The following is a 19,357-nucleotide window of genomic DNA, read 5'->3' as shown; positions in this document are numbered from 1 at the left end:
AAACCACCTTCTCACAACCAACAGCACTTGGGAACAGGGAGGAGTCCTGTGGGCTTTTGTAGACGTAGAAGAAGAAATAGTTGGTCAGCCCTGACGCCAGGGCTTTTTACCAGCTTTAAATTCTCTCAAGAAAATACCATTGCTTCAAATGAAATTAAACCTAGACATGAAAATCAATGCAGAAAAGTCACTTACCAAAAGCAAGCATCTCTTTGCCAACATATTGATATAGCACCAAGCGCATTCAGAGACCAGGGAAAACTAACATGTTTATAGACACTTGTTTAAAACCAGAAACAAACAAAACCCACACCACCCACCACAAGCAAACTTAAAAGAGAACTACCATATATAGCTATGTCATTTAAGAGAATTGCTCAGGCAATTAGAAAAGAAAGGTCACATTTCTACCTGCCAGCCTCACAAAAAGCTAAGAGCCCCAAACTTCTGCTTGGCCTGGGCTGCAGAAGCATTTATACCCCTGCAAGGAGATGAGTGTCACCTGTCATCACCCCACCTGGGCACAGCAGCCAGGTGAGGGAGGGGAAAAGGCAAGTTAGATGGAAACACTCAACACCTGTGCAAATTAATGAGTTCAATTTAATTACCTCCCAACAGAAAGATTAAATAGGGTGCAACTGGTGATACGAAATCGTCCTAATAGGTTCCACTGCTTGAATCCACTACTCATCAAGTTGAATTGATTTTTAAACAGTGGAAATTCAAACAACTCCCATGAGAAACTAACATAATTCCCACCTCAATCAAATGCTTTGTAATAGTTACATATAAAATGTGATTTTTTTTTTGAGGAGAGAAAGTCGATTATTTCTTCCCCTTTCATTCCTATAGGAGACCTGGCAAATTGATAGTATTATCAGAACAACAATAGAATACTAGCACAAACGGAGGATGAAAAGTGTACAAGCATACTATGGATAGTATTTTGCTACTAACTCAAAACCACATTTTTAATAAAAGCAGGAGCTAAATATCTTCAGTGCTTAAAATAGCAGGACAGTGAGGCTATTGCTAAGTTCTTTATAATCCCAGCCTTCCAGAAATAAATTTGCAAGTATGAGAACGCCCTGAAAGTAATTTAAGATAGCAATTACTTTGTATTTTACAGTATGTTCCCAAAGCAAATATTTCAAATTTTGCTGCCAGTTTTGAGAATCCAACCGAGCTACTTCAGGTGTACCTGAATTCAGAATGTGCCGTGAATACTTTACACAGTTTCCACTTAGGCATGAAAAATTTCTGAGCAAAAATCACTACTGAGTTCAAGGAAAAAAAAAAGCCTGTGTATTTTAATTTAAAAACCAAACAGCACTGTTGTACAAAAACAATCCTCATCTTTTCACATGTATGTAAGATTTCTACAGAAACATACAAAATATCATACAACTTTTTGGAGAAGGTTTTTTGCCATGACCTCTCAAAACAGACTCAACTTCAACTATTTCCACTTCATTGCACCAGAAAAAATATTTGAAAAATATATATCTAGAGCTGAGATGCTGTCTGAAAAGTCCTATCTCACAAGTGATTAATATGCTGACAATTTGCCAGAAAAGGGTCCATTTATCCTCCCAGTGGGCGAGCAAACATTTGCCAGGACAATCGGGTATCTATGCAGGGTGGCCGCAGACTGAGTGGTCATCAGGTGTTAAATAGCAACTGACATTTCAAATGAAATCCAAGGGCTGTCAGCATCAAAGGTTCACTGAACTGGAGCAACTGAAAGGCGAAGGGAACAAACAAAATAGCTGGATGTCTTCTCAGTGGCAGTTCTGTCTGTTTAATTTTATTTTTGCTAATCGATACCATAACAACAAAGCATTTCCAATACTGGCTTTGTGTAATTCTTCTTCATTAAATCATACTTGCATGAAAGGAAATGGGGCTCGCCCAGTGTTAGAGTGAGGCTGCATTCCAGGTGACATCAAAGACTAAAACAGGAGTGGGGGGAAAGAAAAAATAAAAGGGAGAAGAAAAAAACCACCCTGTGCAATGTTAAATACCTAACAGGAGATGACAAATCAAATGGGAATTACTGTGGTAAAAACATAATTAAAAACTTGATTGAAGTTAAACAGAATTTACATAACACTGCAAATTAACTTTACGCTGAAAGTATTCACTGGGAAAGCAATAAAAAGGCATTTCATTAGTAATCTATATTTAAACAATGTGTACAATAGAGCTGTTCTAATGAGAAACGTAGGGTTTTTAATAACAGCAGCTTCCAATGGCTGCCAAGAGACACGGCTATCACTGGGAGTTCAGCACATAAACAAACAATCTGCGGCAATGCCATGCACTGATTGTAGCCGCGAGACCCAGCACAGGTTGCTGCTCCACAGCTTCTTGTGATAAATTAACTGCACTGAAAACACTGGTACATTTAGCAAAGGAATAGCCCAATTTCAGCAAAACTGGGATTTCTGTTTTTCTTGGAAGTTTTCTCTCTTAAAGCATGTATTAAAGTTTTCGGGAACACATATCTGCTGCCACTACATTTCATTTCCATCTCTTTAGGGACACAGCCTATTGGTGATAGTGATGAAGAATCACATCGAAATCATTAACTCACATAACACAGTATTACCGGTAAAATAGTAATAACAAAAATAGCAATAACAGCTCATTAAGTATAAATTACCCAAACACATACCATTCATCTCCAAATGCTAAAGTCAAAACATCTACATAAGAAATGCACTGTTACAGTCCCAAGATGAAAACTTCCTAAAACACATGATGGAGAACATAAACTCAGTTCATCACAGATTTTAGAGGGAATCCAGAAAGATTCTGGTCATTTAAGGACTTCTCACTTACTCATTATATCAGACAAATATGGTTTAGTCTTTTTCAAGCCACAGATTCTTCACAAATCCCACTGAAAGCTCAGCAGGCTTGCACAAACAACCCTGCTTGGTCACATTTTCTAAATAATCCAGTTGTCTCCTCAGATCACCCAACCACAACCTCAAACCCATGTCACAGAACCAATGGGGTAGTTTAGGTCACTATTGCTTCCACATTCTTACTTTTCAAACTAAGTGCTGAAGTCCATAATTCTAAATAAAGGATTAAGCTGCCTTCAGGTGCAGGCAGCCACCCATCGCACCTTCTGACTAGAATTGGGTTTTCAACACTTAGATGGCAGCTCAAGTACTTTTACAGCTTTCCCATAGATATCTGCTGTGTGTTTTGGGTATTATAAAGTAGTATTTAGTAAAACAAAGGAAAACTAAGAAAAGCAAGATTTGTTCTGTGTCTTGGAATGATAAACATCAGAGAGTTACACTGGATACCATGAAACTGTTATGTTGAAACTGATGCTACCTTAATTAATACACTCTAGGATATGCACAGCAAAAGACTCAATTCTCTAGTTGATGTGTTTCCAGCTTATATAGAAGGACTTAAGTGAAATGGCTATAAGCCAAGTGATTTATTTCCCAAAGTGCCCCAGACACAAGCCCCAAGAACAGGAATGAAGGAATGAAGCCCACAGAATGAGGAGCTCCTCCAAGACGCAGGAAGGAAGGCCTGCCGGCCGCTGCTCACCGCAGGACCGCCGCGTTCACGAGACTGTCTGCACGCACCCGCTCCGCTTTTCTGGATCTGTGTTTTAGGAACCAGTATTTGTATTTTTCTATGCCATTAAAAAGGAAAATCTTTAAAGAGCATGTCTGAGACATGTTTCCTTATCAAGTTGAATTTGGTTTGGTTTTTATGTCAGTAAGAAAGGAAACAAGCGAATGGCGTTACATTCTGGTTTAGCTGCTGAACTGCATTAAAATATATATATACATAGAGATTAATTTCCATCCATTTGTTGAAAATTGGGTAGATAACATTGGTTGAAAACTTGTAAATCATGCCAGTTTTACTTTTTCTGTCCAAAAAAATAAGTTCTAGAATTATTTTTTCTCTAAAACTTGTATTTATTTTTTTTAAAAGAATATAAAGCAAAACCAACCAGAACACTATTTTGCCTAAGCACATGAATACCAATGTCACCTCCACACTTTTTTTTTCAGAGTAGAAAGGAAATGGCCAGCTTACAAAGCCAATGACATTTGCTAACCAACACTAACTATGATGGAAGGCAACCTCAAATAAAATACCACAAAGGAAAGATAACTAGCTGGAAGATACCCCCATCGCATTTACTCCACCAGTCACTGGGAAAAGGTTTGCATGATATTATTCCAACAACTACGCTAGCCACCAAAATTGTCAAGTTTTATGTTGTTCCTTTGCTAAACGTTGCACGCAACTTTCAGATTTGAAAAAATATTTAAAAAAAATTAATAATCTGACATTATGCATGCAAGATGTGTATATCCCAGAGGTTTTCCATAGCATTGAACAAATTAAGGTCATCTTCCTTCTCAGCTCCTGAGACCTGCACCCATTCTGCTGCTACATCACATTGCAGAAATTCTCACAAAGTTCCTTTAGAAGAGAGAAGGAGGGGGCCTCAAATCTCTCAAAGCAGACGGTAGGTCAGGTAAGATGCACGGTATGATAAACCTCACCAGACTCTGGTGGAGCAGATCCTAGCGCCAAGCCTGGAGCTCTCAAGTTGGCAGAGAGGAATGAGGACGCTCATTGTCCTCAGGCTCACCCAGGAGCCATGAGCTCAGAAGAAAGGAATTGCCCCATCAGTTCCGAGAAGAATATCGACACACCAGAAAGGAAGCTGCGCTCAGGACTTTTTTAACATGGTGTATTTATACCCAAGAGAATGCAGCTCACACGCAGCACTGACCCAGGTCAGAAAGACTAAGAAAAATTGTGCTGCAGTAAAAACTCCAGGCCCAGCCAAGCCTGCGTGTCCATTGTGCTATGTACTGTGCAGACACAAGAGCATGAAATGATCTTTATTTCAAAAAGCTTGTAATTCTATGAATAAAGAGAGAAGTTATGTAGCATTTTTAAAAGGCTAGTTATAAAAATATGAACGCACAGAATATACCAACAAATGGGTTTTGGTAAAGTTGTTGCAAGCTTCATATTTTTATTTGGACAACAGCTATCAAATTTATTATACTTAGTCTGTTTGAAGAAAGCCATGACTTTATGTACTTATATTTAGAAAAGGGATATTGGGGGAAAACAGGGCCAGTGATGAGTGGGAAACTGAATATTTAAATATACTCTTAGGATTACTCAATGTAAGTCATCAACATGGCAGGAGAAGCTTCTCCAAAACCTTTACCATTGTGTCACTGCACCATGCACAATGAAGGCCCACCCTCTTCTCCCCAGATGAAGGGTGTGCCGTGCTGGCCAGCAGGTAACTGCAGTAAAGCCTTTAGCTTAGATCTGAAAACAGAATAGCTGTGCTGTACTGTGATATTAACCACTGGTTCGAGCTCATACAAAGCCAAGACAGCTGACTCTGTACCATGGCACATTTTATTTCTAAAGCTGGATCAGTCCACACTGAGACAGCTTGGCTGTATCTGTGCAGATATCCTAAAAATCAGAAGCAAGCACCACTTTCCCACACATCAAGTGCTCAAGACAGTATCTCAGTTGCAGTATCTCAGCCTCCAAATTTGACTCAACCAACACAAAGTACCTGGTACCCAAACCCATTCCAAGTGAAATTGATTAAGAGAAGCCATGAAACATAGGATTACTTCCTTAAGTAAATTAACAACATGACACAATGGTCTCAGTCCTACAACTGTCACCTCCCTTGAGGTGACCTTATTCAAGGTAACTCTATTTCTCAGTGAGGACAATAGAAATTCAGTTCCAAACTCCATTGGAAATTCTGTTTTCCAAATCAGGCCAAACACAAATGACCAACAGAAGCCAAATGTGCCCCAAACTTACTATTGGCACAAGTGTTGCCAAGCACTCCAGCTTTTATCCTCTTTCCTCTATACTGGGCAGAAGTGAAAAGTTATATCAAACCCTTCTGCCGTAAACATCTACCCAGGCACTTGACAATCCAAAACTATCTGCAACCCCCATTATAGCTGAGGAGACTCCATGGCAGAAGAGCAAATTAGGGCACATTTATGACTCTAGCACTCACATTATCTTAAACCCATCCTATCCAAACTGAGGACTTGGATAATGGCACAACTTCTACAGTATAGCTAGATCTACAGAGATACAGCAATAGTCATTACTGCAAATCCCAAAACAGAGGAGATAACAGAAATATGAAGGTTCTAAAATGAATAAGGTTCTCATCCAGTGAACTGGTAAGAACACAGTATATAAAGCATGTCATACAAGCCCTCTGTTCTTACAGAGTCTGAGCATTGCTGCTGTCCTCCCACTCACTTCAGCTCAAAATAATGGTCATGTCCAGCAACATGCCAAGTCCTCTCAGCACCAACAGACTTCCAGAGGACTTCAGAAGAAATGCCCAGACTCTGCAGTGCCCAAACACTGCATCAGTATCGGCACCAATCCATTCTTCCTTTACATCGCCTGGGGTTCATTTCGCACAACCACTTCTTGTCACTGCAGGCACTTCATGGACTCAACGTTCTCTGCAGGCAGCAGCCTGCAACCAGCTCCAGGTGTGCATGACGAGCGAGGTCAGGAGCAGCCCTCACCTAAATACAGCTGCCCCTACAAAACGTAAGTCTGAAGGCTAATGTAAGGTTTCCAAAAATGTAGACAAGACCAGAAACGAAAGTCTAGACTAAAGATGCTCTTGAACTAGATCGTGATCAAGACCGAGAGACTCTGCCCTGAGACACGGCCAGGCTTGGCACTGCATCCCAGAACAGGGCCAGTGCTGCCCCCTTCCTCCTAAACCAGGAGCTCGGCCACACTGCTGCCACACAGCAGCCACAGACACCACTTAGGTGCAAAACCAGAACATACATAAAAGTGGAAACCAAGTGCTTTTGTCATTCTTTCATAAGAGGAAGGTTTCACCTTCACCATGCAGCATTTAGCATTTAATACTACTTCTTTGTTTTGAATCACTTGCCATACACTGTTGGCAAAACAAGCAAGTTGAAGACAAATGCATTTCACACATTAAAAAAAAAAAAAAAACAAACCAAAAAACACACCACAGTTTTTCATTAAAAACTTCAGTTATGGGTTAGAAGTAGTGACAAAAATGCAAAAATTGTTCCTTCAGAAAACACCTCTATCTTTCTGTGAAGATAATCTGTATTTCCACTTAGTGATGTGTTGCATAGCTAAAGATTTTCCACAAACTGAAGCTGATTTAACTCACTTGCCAGATTTTATTCATGAAAAACAAAAAGTAATCTGCCATCTTTGAAGCTGCTAGTCACTGTAAGAGGGAGAGGCCAGTATTTTCAGCTGAGCATACAAAGCTTTTGCTGTCTCTCTCTCCCCAACCCAGCCTCAGAATCATCTCACGCAACAGCCACCTCCAAAACTGTACTCTGACCTGCAATTAAGTTCTTTACTCGTTATAAATCAGTTCTGAGACTCTTTTTTTTACTGACACTCTGTGTACATCTACGCACATTAGAGCATACATGACTACATCCATATTGCGTAGATTTATTTTAGACAACACTTACACATAAAAAAACATGTTAATGACGTGGCAGAAACCTCTCGTAACTGTTCTCTTCCCACTTCCAGCAACCTTCCTGGAATAACATCAACTCCGCAGGCCGTGGGAAGTGACAGTGTGAGTTAGTACATGTTAGCGAATTCAAAAGGTCTTCTACAAATCTAATAATTATATTTAATTTCATATACAAAGGTCATAATTAAAGTCTTTACAGTTTTGTATTTCAACATATTAATACTTCAGCAGTAATATAAGGAATAATAACACAACATTAATTACTGCAAACAGCAACACTGCACAGATTTTAACAGGGTGCATTGGAAGCCATACAATATTTCAGCTAGTGCACACACACTTTGGCCCTTTTTAGATCATGTTATATATTTTTTAAAAAAATTTTTAAAAAAAAGAAGAAAGTCCAAAAATTCCAAATGTAACCATCTCTTTTAGTACTCCAAGTCAAAATACATGAGATCTAGCTAAATGTTGAATAAAATTTCCACTTGTGAGAGAGGAGGAAGCAAGAACTGGAACTGAGGTTGCAACCCAGTGACACAAGTAGCTAGAGCAGTGATCCAACAGGAGAGCGTGCATAAAAACTGAGCCAAAAACCTCTTAAGAGGTATTACTACATGATTAAATCACAACAGCACACTGTCATGATCTAGTAAGACAATCTCAAGTTTTAGTGTGGCTGTGACAGAAGAAGGGGCTATTTGCCCTACGGGCTGTTTCAAAAAGATGGACCCAATTTCAAAGCAGTATATTTCACAATGGCCATGTGCTGCAATTACACAAAAATTTACAAATGGTCAACTGATTTATCAAGTACGTGCTGTACGGACAACATATGAATAATAGTTGAATTTGTCCCAAAGTATCTGCTTCCACTCAAAGCAGGGTCCATGTTCTTGAAACACCCTGTATAATGATCCTGGTTTCTCCACCTCTAATCTGCAGCCCGGGCCGACAAACCGGAACTAACAGAAATGCCACGTGAGATGAAGCAGATTGGGTGGCTACTACAGGACAGATCACAAAAGGTTGGTTTGCTTATGGAAAATATGTTGGCATCATTGCTTAGACTTAAAGAAACCTGGACCATTAAAAGGCAAAGCATGATGGAATACCTGGAGACCCAAGGATGCAAGATTACTTTAAAGCAAAAAAGGGAAAATCCTATTGTCTCCCAGTCTCAAGCACAAGTGTTTCAAATTCTGACCCTCTGAGCTTACAAAGTCATATCCAGATCCATTCACCTCTGTGTTTTCATTGATAGGTTGAAAATAACATGTTCCTTCCCTCCCATTGGCCCTAAGACTTAAATATTTAAAACACCTGAAAAATGCATCCAACAGCCACAAAATCATGCAACATTGATCTTAACCTTCTGGAAGCAGAGGAGAAAATCTCCTAGCTGGTATACAAACAGCAAACTGAAACAGCATCCCACCGACACAACAATGCTGTATTTGCCTTGTTCCTTACGAAGCAGCCATGGATTAGAATTTAAAAATAAACATGATACATCAAGCCACTGCTAGCAATGGTTTCATTTTCATGCAGGACAAATTAAATAAATAAATAAATAAATAAATAAATAAATAAATCCCTATTTCATTTCTTCCAGTTGCACAACAGCTGGATGGAAGGAAGCCTGGGCCCCAGCAGAAGACACGTTTTCTTGCTGCCCTCCCCAGAACAATGGAGGGCACAGAGGTGCCTGTGGGGTGGTGGCGAGGGGACAGGGCAGGGTGGGCTGGGAGGAGCCACTTAGGAACAAGGAGAGGAATGTGGCTTTCCCAGGCCAGATGGATTTACCACACTCAGTTTAGGCCTGGAGGACAGAGCTGCAAGTCATCAATGCTGAGGCAGGCCAAGGCGAGCGGCATCCCCTCCGCGCTGCCAAATCCCCCGCAATTAGAGCCAGCGGAACCCTTGGCTCCCTGGGCAGGGGCTCGGCAGCAGGGAACAGCTCGCTAGAGGGGAGAGGAAAGCACGCTGCTCTATGGCAGAGTGGTAAATCAATTGCATTTTTTATTTCTACTACTGAATATTATTATGCTCGCTCTCCCTGGCTTTTATGAATGTTTGCCTTACGCCATAATGTATTTGCCAGAAATCAATAGTCTCCTCTCCTTGCAAACTAGCAGCCAATGTCACCACCTTTCCTGCATGTGGATCAACCAGCTCTGCCCTCTGCATCCAGAACAGGAAAACTGGTTTCTTACTTGTCGCATTTCATACAAATCTTCAGCTAGGAAAGCAGAGATAAATACACCTATTTCAAAGCAGCCGTCAACAGCTTTTAAATCAAAGCCTGTGTCTTAAAATATGCTTTTCCATTGAGCAACTATGGAGGGACCATTACAGACCTTCATTAAAGGAACAGCTCATACCAGGAATATGGGCATTTTGAACTGTTTCATCAGGATATGCTAAGGATGGTTTACTCTCAAGAGAATTGGAAGGAAGTGAAAGGTGTTCTTCTACAATTCAAATGACAGTAGCAAAAATTACTATTCTAAATACAAGTAATATATAGAGGACCAATTGTGAAAGGTGCTGCACATTTACATGACAGTTTTCAAAACAACAATTTTTTAACTCACATGAGCAAAAAGAAAAAGCAGAAGAGATATCACACCTGTAATTTAGACATAAAAAAGACATGATACTCTACATTTCTCAGAGCTTTCTGCACCAACTCCCTTTTCTTCCTTTATCAGTTCTCTGCTCAATCATCCAAATTCCAGTATTCAGCCTTTGCTCCAAAGCTCAAGCCAAGTTCCCTGTAAATTATTGCTCTGAATTTTAAAGGAGCTTTTAATTGTTTCCTTCTTTGCTACAGAACCTCCAAAAGCAGGAATAACCTTTTAAGGTAATGTCTTGATATCCCCTTAGCCTCCATACCCTTTTCAGTTTCACTTTGCTTGGTTTAAACATTTTCTCTTCTGTAAAGAGATTAGCAGTGATCTTTTCAGCTTCTCCAACTTATCTCTATCTACTGTTTATCCTCCTATGCTGGACCTCCCAATGGGCAGCACATGAAACTGGTCTTCTGCCCTTCCGAGCCGCATCTGACTCATCTGCAGCTGTGGGAGCTGCATGGAGCAGCTCTGGCGTGGCTGGCTTTCAGAGCTTCCGACTTGTCCCTCTGACCCTTACCGAAATAACAACTGAGCGTGCAGATGACGGTACCTCAGGGGCTGCCAGAAAAGCTTTAGCAAGAAGGGCTGGCTCATCACTCACAACAGAGGGTACCTGCTGTGGAAAACAGCAGCCCTTACTGGGAAGTATGAAACTGCAGGAGGTCCCCTACCGTACGTGTGTAAGTAAATCCCTCCTTCTTCCCACTCACGTGGACAATGGTTTAGTATAAGTTCCTATGACTGCACCATCAGCTCCTAAAAAACACAAATCTTAAAATAGTCAAGTTGTCTACATGTAGTGGAGCAAGGGTTTCTGTCCTCTGCAGCACTGAACAAACAAGCCAAGTGTGGATTTTACAACTTCAAAGTAGTGCACCTAGTGAACTTTTATGGGAGATGAGCTATAGTTCCTGCTTGCACAGCTGCATGTGCCCTCAGCAGAACACCTGCCACAAACACAACATGGAGGTGACCATTCCTACCACTATGCTCACCGACCATGTCACATACGCTCCCAAGAGCATGACTGAGCTACAGCAGAACACCTCACGCTTTTTTCCAGCTCTCTGGTAGAAGTCCGTATGTTTACCGGGTTGCCTGTTCTTGCGACCCAGCTCCGAGCACAAAGGGTGAATTGTAACCTTGCTATTGCACCAGGCCAGCATGGGAGGAGAAGCGCCCGCCCGCTGCTTCTGGGAGCAGCCCCCACGCTTTCCCCTGAAGCGACTCTCTGTTGCTCTCCAGTACTCTTCTGCAGACGGGCAAGTGCCAATTTCCACTCGGTTAGGACTAGTAAATTTTGTGTTTGTAATGCATGGTTGGTGAAAAGAAAATAACAGGCTTGTTCATGAAAAGCCCAGGGTTGGTAGTGCAAAACAGCGACCAGGGAAGCTGCTTGGAGCAGAGCTGGATCTGTCAGCTTGGGCTCAGATTATACCTCTGCAAAGCCATAAAACTGCTTCTGTCCGGGAGAGCCATCATTCAAACAACAGCCTGAGATAAACCACAATCTGATGAGTGTCACAGTCCCTTCGACACCAGCACTTACCGTCTCCTAGTGTTTACAGACTAATCAGTTTAGCCTTCCCAACTGGCTGCATACGAGGCAGCTGCTCATGGCTTGTGTTTTCTTACAGCCTCCCAGAGCAGACACCCAGGGCTCTGTAATTTCCTCTGCTCCTCTGGCTCAGGCTGCCCGAAAGGAGGAAAAAGAAAAAGACATTCATTTTCACAATTCTTATGGCGTGGAGAATTCTTACTCATTTCTAGTGAACGCTTAGGATTTGATCAGCTATTTTTAAAGACCAGCCTTTCATGTAAACCTAAAAGGTAACAAAACCTCAAAGTTAACAGTTACTACAGTAACAATTCTGTTATTATTTCCTTTTATCTTGTAAGTTAAACAAAGTATTTAAAAATATTTATATTACTGAATTTTAGAAAGGTTCTCTCAGGCATTGAAGTTGATATACCTGTAATATACACAGTGTTATTTCTAACGTTTTTTTAATAAGTAAAATATATAAATAGGCTTTGATTGCTCAGAGCATCCATCCAGCATTAAGCACTGGGGCATAGCTTTAGGCATAATTGTACTACTGAATTCATCAGCTGCCTAATCATAATTCATTTTGCATCTATTTCTGCTAATTAAAAAGAGAAAAACTCCTAACAACTCTTACATAAATACTGTATTTGTTCTCCGCAAAGACACCAGGCTAATTTACCAGTGATTAACAGATTATCTAGTTTCGCTGCTGTCACTCTGCAAGGACCAGCACCCAGAGCCACCAGGGAGGACAAGAAAAGGCCAAGGGAAGCCCCTGGCCCCTTGCCCGCTGCCACCCAGGCCTGGCTGACAGGGGACAGCAAGGGTGATGGCCTTGGCCCCGGGCTGTGCACATGGGAAAGGACAGGTCCTCGGTGGGAAAGCTCTCCTGGCCCCTGTGAGCGCTCAGCCAGGCACTAAACAGCCTGGCAGGAGCGCAGAATCCTGCTGGCCACAGAAAGCCTGGCAGGGGCTCTGCCCAGAGCGAGAGCTCGGGGTGGCCGTGCAGCCTCGCGAGAGCCTCTGCTGCAAGCTGGAAATGAACTGCAGCACGTTCCTGCTGCCCTCAGCCCTCACCTGAGGTCCAGCACAACGCAAACTCTGCAGCAGCAACCCCTCTGCTTACGGCCCCTGATAACACCGAAATCTTCCCCTTTCAAAGAACGGCTGTCAGCAGTTAAAGATCTATCCTTTTCTGAGGGGGCAATGCAGCCAGCTCTCAGCAGCAGAGGGAAGAACCGCCTCAGGTACCAGCTAATCCCTCCAGGCACAGTGCTGTGCTGAGAGCAGAACCCAACCGCAGGAACATCCTCATTGACCCCTCGGACCCCCGGGTGAGCCGCGATCATGGGAGCTGTGGTACACGAGAGGACATGCAGAGCATCCCTACATGGAACAGCTATTTTCTTTTTATCTCTCATAACCCAGTTACATTAAACTTGAGGAAGGTAACTTGAACCTGTGCAATTTTCAGGAGTTTTCACCGATTTCACTACTAGCTGTTGGTAATCTTGTCTAGATTCCAGAGAAATGTGGAGCATAAGCAGCTGTTAAAGCAGGAATGAACAAGGATGACACCACCAACATTAGTTTTGTAGGCACGTGCTGTTTACCTCTCCACAGACTAGAGCATTAGAGACACTGCCAAACCCTCTGCTCCCTGTAGGTGACAGCGGGATAGGTAAATTAGTCCCACAAGCAGGGATAGGTATTTAATATCATTACGGCACCTTGGATTTTTGTCACTACATATTTCAAAAGTAGGAGAGGAAAAGCCAGCATAGTCATATTTACTTTTGAATACAGATGAGGAATCGCTTTTAAATATTCCTTTTTTGATTCAACTTAGTAACACCCTCAAGTGGAAGAGGAGGTAGGAGAATGTGTTTCAGCTACACAGAGACATGAGGTCATCTGCTTTTTTAATAAACTGGACAGAAAGAGATAACTGAGCATTTGGTGAGGTGCAAGAGACACACATTTTACTACCAGCCTGATTCCTTGACTGAAAACCACACTGTGTACACAGAGTAATGAACTGCAGCACCTATACCAAAGCTTTAGCTGTCTATTTTTTTAAAACCTTTTTATTTCCCTGGTTATACAGCTCTTTCTTTTGACAAACTCCAGTGTGAGAATCTAGACTTGATTAATCAGACCTGACTCAGCTTTCACGTCCATTCCCTCTTATAATCCTTCGTGCAACAGAGACTCTGCCACAGGATGGGCAAATTACTTCAGACCTCTGCTTTTCTCTCCCAAAGCTCTAAAACCTTTCCCTTGCTGTTCGACTGAAGGCAATTCCCACCCCAGGAACAGGACGTGCAGGCTGGTCCCAGCGCTCGGCCACGAGAGCACGTCCAGTTCACAGCACACCAGCACCCTGCCTCGGGCAGCTCGTCCGGCTCGCACCAGAGGCTTTTACTGCATGATAGCCGACGAAATGCATTATGGTCATACAACAACAAAGTGTGTTTCGTGACTGGTACTGAGTCACAACATACAGCCCTCTGCTACTTTTGAAGGAGTTATGGAGTCTGCCCCAATGAAATTTTCATTATGATGGGCTAAATGACTCCCTTAGAAATACAATAGAGACATAACAAATCATTTACCTTGGTAGACTTCTTTGTAAGCAGCTAACTGAGCTGAGAGGTCGATGTTATTTGAGGAGTGTGAAAAGAGGTATTTAACATAAAAAGAGAATCCTACAAAGACCTTTACCTGTAGACAACACTAACCAGATGCACCAGAAAAGGTGCAACTCGGCATAACTCTGAGAAGGATCTGCCTAACAGTGCATAAAGTTAACAATAAGCACGAATGCATCCTTAGTGGACTAAGGAGAAAACACTACTTAAAACAGCAATTTATTGTTCCATAGTCAACAGAGTTGCTGAAAACAATTTCACCCTGATAGTGAATAAAATCCACTGACACCCCTCCTGTACATGAATACCGAGAATACTGAAAAGCATAACACTAATTCCGACCTTGATCAAAACACAGAATAAAGCAGCATGCTATTCAGAAAAATCAACTTATTTGACTCCACTTGATACAGAAAGCACTTCAATGGAACTTTAAATATGCAAAATTAACTGAAAACAAAAGATTTTGGCAGCTACCATTTCTTTAACGCTGTATTGAAATGTGTTCAAAAAGACAAACTGCCGAAGAATTAAGTACAGGTTTTCATTAATATTTACAGAAAACACATGCCACAAACACTTCAGACAATATGTATTTACAAAACACAGTACATTTAGCTGACTGTATAACTCAACTAAGGATAGATTATAATCTTATCTTAACAGTTCAGTAACAGAAAAAAATCTTAGATACCAACTTTTTACAAAAAAACGTTCTCAGAGGATATGGAAACAGTCTCAGTAAGTTTACAGCTGAAGGAATAATAACTAAGTGCTTATCAAGTAAGAACAAATTACTTATAGATTTCAAATCAAATTTCCTCCACACAATTTATTCTATAAAAATTCAGTGCATTTTTGAAACTTTGATCTAGAGACATAAAACAACAGGCACTTCATAAGCTACAGCCACATGCTGCATTTAAAAGACGCTGATTTATCTGATGAGTGGGATATATACATTTGCTCAAGTGGTTATGCCACTTGATGCTGATTTGTGGGTGGCAGAGCCGTATAGCAGTGCTGGGCTGAGGCAGAGGAAAAACAGCTTTGGTACATGGATCAATGGAACTGCAACGTTCAGAGTTCAATTATTTATTTCTAAATTTTAAAGCTAAGTCAATGAACAAACTGGATGCAGGAAATGGGGACTCCAGCTCCACCATACGTTACTACATAAATTACAGTGTGCTTTTGCACCTGCTGTATTCATCTGCAGAAAAAGCCATAAAGCCATTAAATGTTCTTCCCAACTTTTTTTGATAGTAAACACTCCTGGCAAAGGCAGCCTGCTCCTGGGTACTAACATGGCCCCTAGAATGACAAAGGAATCTTGAAGCTGCTGGAATATAAATCACAGCGGTAAACGTAGGACTGTTTACATCAAAAATGCCTCAGAGATTGTCTTTATTGCCTTCTGGATTAGCTAAAATTTCTGTTTGTAACTCGAAACAATCTGAAAAGGTATGAAGTAAACTTACTTTAGCATCAAGCATCAATTCAGACTCTAATTTCCAATCACAGAACTAAATACTGTGTCAATGACCTGAACCAGAAAACAGGAATTTGTGATAACAGAATAATGCAAATTTTAAGTTTTGCTGTTCCTCGTACCATAAATGTTGTAATAATGGCTACTTAAACAAACAAAGAACAACTGTCACTAAAAAGATACATGCTTATTGATGGTGTTACAATTATATTTTAGAATTATAATGTGAGATATCTGAATGCACACCTAGCTGATCAGAAAGAATAATATTCATGAACATTTTATTATGATATTCCTTAATGGAAATAATTTCTATTTAATATCATAGTATAGTTACAAATTGTATAACAGTATTGTTAGATATTGTAATAGAATGAAAAGAACAATTTAAACTTCAAGAATTTTTGCAGTAACACTTCAAGTCAGAGCATATTTCTTAATATCTTCATTTTATTACAATCACAGTGTTAAAACTACAGGCTTCCCCAACAGTCACGGGAAATCCAGAAACAGTGAAAGGAATAAAACACACACTGCATATTGATAAAGTTTTCTTTGCTACAGAAAAGTGAAACACATACACTACTGGAATATCTACCTCTTCTCATTTACTAAGCCATCTTTTACACCTTTCCCGTCAACTCCTCAGAGGCACTGACTGGATCTTCTTTTGGATGTTGAATTTGTTAGTGAAACCACTGATGGGCTGAAGCCAGTGGCAAAATTCCTACAGCGGCTTAATAGGGCCAGAAATTTGATTCTTAACATGCACAATCTCCTCTCTGAACTTTGTAAGCAGCAAAGTCATTTCCAAGTACAAACTTCTCTTCAAAAGCAGCTGACATCCTCCCACCCCAGCAGCTAAAGAGCTCTCCACATGCAATCATACAGTGTTCAAACCTCCCTGCCATTTGAAATCCAACAATTAATAGTTACCATGGAACTGGTAGCATTTTTGACAAGGCAACATTGTTGATGTGCGTTACCGGCTCAGGTTTTCTAATATTTTGAAACACATGCTTGGATTGCAAAAGGTAGAGAGACATCACAAATGCATGAATTTTCACATCTCCAAAAGCTGTACCTCACAGTATATTTCAAATCCTTTACATTTAGTTGGAGAAAGCCATTAAAGAGATGCAGGGAATAACAAGGATTAACATGTGCACTCTTTATTTAAATGGACTGAGGCCCTGCGAGGGTTTTTTTTGCAGCAATTAGTTCCAGCCTACGAAAGGCACAGACATTGATACCACATCTTCACATTCTCCTTGCCAAACCAGATACCGTATTCTGATCTCTTCATTTCTAAATCAAGTTCACTTCCAAATATATCCCCTGCCGCACGCACACACAGAGGGCAGACACGCAGTCCTTTACCGCCGGCCCCGTTCCTGCAGCAGGGCAGGGCGGGGAAGGGCTCCCGGTGATGGGGGCTCACTCCCAAAGCCAGCCTGTGAAGAGCACAGTTCATAGCAGATGGACAGAAAAGGTGCCCGTGTGGGGCTGCTTTTCAATCTGCCGTCTGGCCTCAGCAAGAAGCCGCTCAGTGCTCCTTCCAGGCTGACGACACAAAGCCGCGCGAGGTGGGAATAATCCCCTCCTGCAGATCCCCGCGTCCGTCTTTTCTTACAGACAGTACCTCCACATTGCAGGAGAGCCCTGCGGCAGCTGCAAACGTGCAGGGAGGTTTCCTTCACATGGCGAGGAGGGGTTAGTAGGACCAGACGTGTCTTGGCTGCTCTCTCGAGCTGCACAAGGGAGAAACCGAGCGAGTCCTCGGATGCATTTGGACGAGGCAATCCCGCTCCTGGAGGCCTCTCCACGCCTTGGGAAGATGGAGAAACCAGTTTCCAGCCTGCAGGTGCAGAAGCAGCAAGCCAGGACTCTCCAGACACACAGCAGATACCTAACGTCCCCAAGTGGACTTTATGCTCTGACTGCGTGTGCTGATGACCCCACGTGTGCCACCCCAGGGCTCACACTGACATCCTCAGTGGCATTCAGCTCAGCTGATGGGAGATGCTGCTGCCCCTAATTAATACAAGTCATCAGCTGCAGGTCAGTGATCACTGACTCCTCGCTCTTCTGTGAAAAGTGAAAAATCTAAGTACTGAGGCAGGCATTCAAAATCAGAAAAATCGGCAAATTGGAGAAAAACATGCAAAATCAGACAAACTCCATTAGCAGTTGAAAATAACCTGCCTGCCTCTGGAAGGGATTTGGGAGCATTCAGAGGACTCCCGCCACAGGCAGGCTGTGGGGAAGGCGACATGCAGGCAGCAGAGCACTGTGCAAAGCAAGCTTCTCCATGTCCTTGTCTGTGCTTCACTCTCTGCAGTCTTCACTTTGTGGTACGGCCAATCATGCCTCTGAGGACCGTAACACACATATGGGAAAACATGGAGGAAGCATACTGTGAAGCTCCTGTTCTTAACGCTGCATGCAAAATCAAGCTGAAAGAGTGAGGTTTTTGCAAATGAGACAATCAAATGACTCACTGCTGTCCTAAAAGCTGGTCACACTCCTGGCCATGCTTTTCTACTGCCAACCTTGTGTTGGCTCTGGCACTCGACAGACTACAGAAACCTATTCACTTTAACTCAGCAAAGAATCAATTCAGTAGAGTGGGGGTTTTTGACAGTTTAGTGAGTTGATTCAGCTAAATACCAACCTAGTAAGAGTCAAGGGCGGGTAGCTCCAGACTTACCCAGCTAAGAGCGCCCACTCAAGGGATGCCAGTGAAAACACAGTTCAATCTTCCCCTTAGTTTGTAGTAAAGGTACATTGTTTTAGTTATCTTACAAAACTCACTTGTAAATGCTAAGAGATCACCATCCCACAACTCCTTCCTTTACCCTGAGCTGAAGTACAGGCTGTTTCAACAAGATGGACCCAATTTGAAACCACTGTATCTGTGCAACCACAACTATCAACCATCATATCGATGTCGTCTGTATAGCAGGTGGAGGGAACATAGGGCATTTGTAAAAATGTTACTAAAACTTGATAACACATTAAACCATTTGTAAATTTTTGTGTAACTGTAACATATGGGGTCCATATTTTTGAAACACCCTGTACTTCCACTACCCAAAATATAAATAAGGACTGAAATGACACAGGATTGCTGCCCTTACCTGGTCCATCCAAAATCTCTCCTCAAAGTGCAGATCTGTATTAGAACATCAATCAAGGTGTTTATATAACACCTTGCACAATAGTACCATATTTTTAATCACATAAAATATCTGACAATTAGGCAGACAATATTTTTCCTACCCTTAATATGCTACTTTGCAGTTATTTTAACCTCTTAACTCTTTTCCTATAGACCAGTACACTTAGAATAGCTAAAGCCTTTTTGTACCTGATATTACTCAACCTGCAGTCCTTAAACTCTCAAATTCTTCACATTTCCTTTGCTGAAATGGTTCTTCCCCCACTCCCCGCAAAATAACA

The 19,357-nt window shown here is 41.6% G+C and overlaps 1 protein-coding gene across 9 annotated transcripts in view; it reads right to left on the bottom strand.

The window, feature by feature from the left end:
• ZMIZ1 (zinc finger MIZ-type containing 1) overlaps nucleotides 1–19,357 on the bottom strand; it is a 346,761-nt gene that overhangs the window by 251,501 nt on the left and 75,903 nt on the right. Inside the window, exon 1 of one of the 9 annotated variants that reach the window (XM_082053543.1) lies at nucleotides 11,753–11,839. The exons of the other annotated variants lie outside the window; for them this stretch is intronic. The gene's annotated coding sequence lies outside the window, so the exon portion shown is untranslated. Of the gene's footprint in view, nucleotides 1–11,752; nucleotides 11,840–19,357 lie in introns of those variants that run through there. 9 annotated transcript variants of the gene reach the window in all.

This window comes from Streptopelia decaocto, assembly GCF_964273445.1.
Source record: "Streptopelia decaocto genome assembly, chromosome: 5".
Lineage (NCBI taxonomy): Eukaryota > Metazoa > Chordata > Aves > Columbiformes > Columbidae > Streptopelia > Streptopelia decaocto.
Note: the sequence above shows the minus strand (reverse complement) of the source record. Positions and strands in the feature narration are given on the sequence as shown.